Raw genomic sequence first — 4,494 nt, forward strand, 5'->3', positions numbered from 1 at the left:
ACACACACACACACACACACACATTTTTATCTCATTAGATACTGAGAATGTATTCGAAAAGATCCAAAGTCTTGGAAAGATCAGAAATTCAAGGACCATACCTAAATATAGTAAAAACAATATTCAGCAAACCAGTAGCCAACTTCAAACTAAATGGAGAGAAACTTGAAGCAATCTCACTAAAATCAGGGACAAGACAAGGCTGCCCACTCTCTCCTTCCCTATTCAATATAGTACTTGAAGACCTAGCCAGAGCAATTAGACAACAAAAGGAGATTAAAGGGGTACAAATTGGAAAGGAATAAATCAAAATATTACTATTTGCAGATGATAGGATAGTATACATAAGTGAGCCAAAAATTACAACAGAGATCTCCTAAACTTGATAAAGAACTTCAGTGAAGTAACTGGATATAAAGTTAACTCAAACAAATCAGTGGCCTTTCTCTTCATAAAGGGTAAACAGGCTGAGAAAGAAATTAGGGAAACAACACCCTTCACAATAGTCACATATAATATAAAAGACCTTGGTGTGACTCTAACTAAGGAAGTGAAAGATTTATATGATAAGAGCCTCAAGTCTCTGAAGAAAGAATTCAAAAAAGATCTCAGAAGATGGAAAGATCTCCCATGCTCATAGATTGGCAGGATTAATATAGTAAAAATGGCCATCTTGTCAAAAGCAATCTACAGATTCAATGCAATCCCCATCAAAATTCCAAATCAAATCTTCACAAAGTTAGAAATGACAATTTGCAAATTCATCTGGTATAACAAAAAACCTAGGATAGCAAAAACTATTCTCAACAATAAAAGAACTTCTTCTGGTGGAATCACCATCCCTGACCTTAAGCTGTGCTACAGAGCAATTGTGATAAAAACTGCATGGTACTGGTACAATGACAGACAGGTATATCAATAGAATAGAATTGAAGACTCAGAAATAAAAGCACACACATCCATGGACACTTAATATTTGACCAAGGAGCTAAAACCATCCTGTGGAAAAAAGACAGCATTTTCAACAAATGCTGCTGGTATAACTGGCAGTCAGCATGTAGAAGAATGTGAATTGATGTATTCTTATCTCCTTGTACTAAGCTCAAGTCTAAGTGGATCAAGGAACTCCACCTAAAACCAGAGACACTGAAACTTGTAGAGGATAAAGTGGTGATTTATCCTTAACAGATAAATTCTTATCTGTTAAAAATTCCTTAACAGAATAGCAATGGCTTGTGCTATTAAGATCAAGAATTGACAAATGGGAGCTGATAAAATTGCAAAGCTTTTGTAAGGCAAAGGACACTGTCATTAAGAAAAAAAAGGCAACCAATAGATTGGGAAAAGAGGGCTAAATCAAAAAGAGGGCTAATATTCTATAGGTACAAAGAACTCAAGAAGCTGGACTCCAGAGAACCAAATCACCCTATTAAAACATGGGGTACAGAACTGAACAAAGAATTTTCAACTGAGGAATACAAGATGGATAAGAAGCACTTGAAAAATGGTCAACATCCTTAGTCATCAGGTAAATTCAAATCAAAACAACCCTGAATTTCCACCTCACACCAATCAGAATGGCTTAAGTTCAAAAATTGAGGTGACAGCAGATGCTGGCAAGAATGTGGAAGAAGAGGAACACTCCTCCATTGCTGGTGGAATTGCAAGCTGTTACAACTACAGTTTGGGGGTTCCTCAGAAAATTGGACATAGTATTACCTGATGACCCAGCTATACCACTCCTGGGAATATACCCTGCAGATGCTCTAACATGTAATAAGGATACATGCTCCACTAGCAGCCTTATTTATAATATTCAGAAGTTGGAAAGAACCCAGATGTCTCTCAACAGAGGAATGGATACAGGAGTACTATGTACCTTTTAAAACAATTAATTTATGAAATTCATAGGCAAATGGATGGATCTGGAGGCTATCATCCTGAGTGAGGTAACCTAATCACAAAAGAACACACTTGATATGCACTCACTGATAAGTGGATATTAGCCCAGAAGCTCAGAATACCCAAAATACAATTTAAAAACTGCATGAAACCCAAGAAGAAGGAAGACCAAAGTGTGGATACTTTGAGCCTTCTTAGAAGGGGGAATAAAATACCCATGAAAGGAGTTACAGAGACAGAATGTGGAGCAGAGACTGAAGGAATGACCATCTAGAGACCGCCCCATCTGGGGATCCATCCCATATACAACCACCAAACCCAGACACTATTGTGGATGCCTACAGGTGCTTGCTGATAGGAGCTTGATATAGCTGTCTCCTGAGAGGCTCTGCCAGTGCCTGACAAATACAGAAATGGATGCTCACAACCATCCATTTGATAGAGCACAGGGTCCCCAATGAAGGAGCTAGAGAAAGTTCCCAAGGAGTTGAAGGGGTTTATAACTCCATAGGAGGAACAACAATATGAACTAACCAGTATGTCCAGAGATCCCTGGGATGCAAACACCAACCAAAGAAAACACATGGTGGGACTCACGGTTCTATCTGCATATGTAGCAGAGGATGGCCTAGTAGGTCATCAATGGGAGGAGAGGCCCTTGGTCCTGTGAAGGTTCTGTGCCTCAGTATAGGGGTGAGGGAATGGGAGGATTTCAGAAGGGAAACCAGGAAAGGGGATAACATTTGAAATGTAAATAAAGACAATATCTTTTATTTTATTTTATTTTATTTTTTGAACACAAATTATATTTAATTATTTTCAGCTAAAAATAGAAACAAAAAATGTTAAAAGGGGGAAGGCAAGAGAAAGTTTGGGGAGATAATCATTGTGCCCCTTTTAATGGGTAAATTATAATTTATTATTATTTATGTCTTACTATCTCTTTTTCTTTTTTTTTAAAGACAGATTCTTAAAAAAATAAAATAAACTATACTTTCTGCTTAGAATTCTGATGATATAAACAACGCATCTCAGAGAACTTATTAATGGCATCAGTCACAAAAACTAAACAGGTGTAGGTTTTGAGCAAGAGATAATTCAATACCCTGGGGTTAGCATACCAGGGAGTAGTTTTCTCTTGATGTGAATTAAGCTATGTTACCCCAGAAGATCTGTAAAGTACAAATACTTCAGAATGTTCTCTTACTTGAAAGAAGGGTGGATACACATGGAATTAGTTCAGATAAGGAAGCACAGCAGTATGATAGGATTTTAATCAAAACTGACTAGAGTCCTTATGAGGAGATAAAAAGAGACACTGACAGACAGATGGCCATATGATGCCAGAGGCAGAGATGGGAATCAAAAATCAACTAGGTGTAGCAGTCCAGCGGACGTGGCGTGGGAAATACAAAGGGCAGACCCAAGGAAACATTCTTTGTTTTAGGCTGGGTTCTGTTGCTTTTTTTCAGTTGGATTGAGTTGCAAAGTAAGCTCAGTAGGTGGTCAGCTCAAGGTTCCGGCAGGAAGATGCAATGCAGTGAGGCCAGGTACCTGGCTTCAGCCATCTGAGACTTTTTTAGCCCTCTCAAGGCTGGGGGAAGGGCACAACACAGCAAGTGCTTAGTCAATATTCTATTGCTCTAAAGACACACCACAACCACAGCAACTTTTTTAAAGGAAAGCATTTAATTGGAGCTTGCTTACAATTTCAGAGGTTTAGTCCATTATCATCATGGTGGGAAGCATGGCAGCTTGCAGGCAGACAAGGTGCTGGAGAACTAACTTGAGTACATTAGGATTTGCAGGCAGCAGGAAGAAGACCCTGGGCCTGCCTGGCTTTGGCTTTTGAATCTTTAAACCCCACCACCAGTGACACTCTTCTCCAAGAAGGCTACACTTAATCCAATAAGGGTACACATCTTAATCCCTCTCAAGTAGTGATATTTCCCATTACCAAGCATTCAAATATATGAGCCTGAAAAAATGGAATCTAGAACAGCCAATAGAACTGTATTCCCTAAAGTCTCCAGATACCTCTGGGTCATCTGTGTCCTGTACAAAATCAATCAGGCTGCTGTGGTGTGAGAGAGTAAACAAATGGCTGTTGTCGGTATCAGGTAATGGAAGGCATGGCCTGCTGGGGTTTAAAGGATGCACAGAATCAACTACGAAGCATGATTGTGCAAGGAGGAGCTAACATCTTCCAAGGGTTTTGCATTATGTGGAAAGAGGGTGTGGCGGTTTTGATGAGAATGGGAGCATAGGCTTCTATGCTCAAATGCTTGGTCCTTACTTGGCCTACACCAGATCCAATCTCTCTCTCTCTCTCTCTCTCTCTCTCTCTCTCTCTCTCTCNCTCTCTCTCTCTCTCTCTTTGTCTTTGTCTCTTCTGTCCCTCTAGTCTCTGTCCCTCTCTTTGTCTCTGTCTCTGTGTCTCTGTCTCTGTCTTTGTCTCTCTCTGTCTCTCTCTGTGTCTTTGTCTCTCTCTGTGTCTCTCTGTCTGTCTCTGTCTGTCTCTGTCTTTCTCTGTATCTGTCTCTCTCTCTTTCTGCTGCCATGATGGTAATGAACTAACCCTCTGAAACTGTA

Source organism: Mus caroli, chromosome 10 (genome assembly GCF_900094665.2).
Source record: "Mus caroli chromosome 10, CAROLI_EIJ_v1.1, whole genome shotgun sequence".
In the NCBI taxonomy this organism is placed as follows: Eukaryota; Metazoa; Chordata; class Mammalia; order Rodentia; family Muridae; genus Mus; species Mus caroli.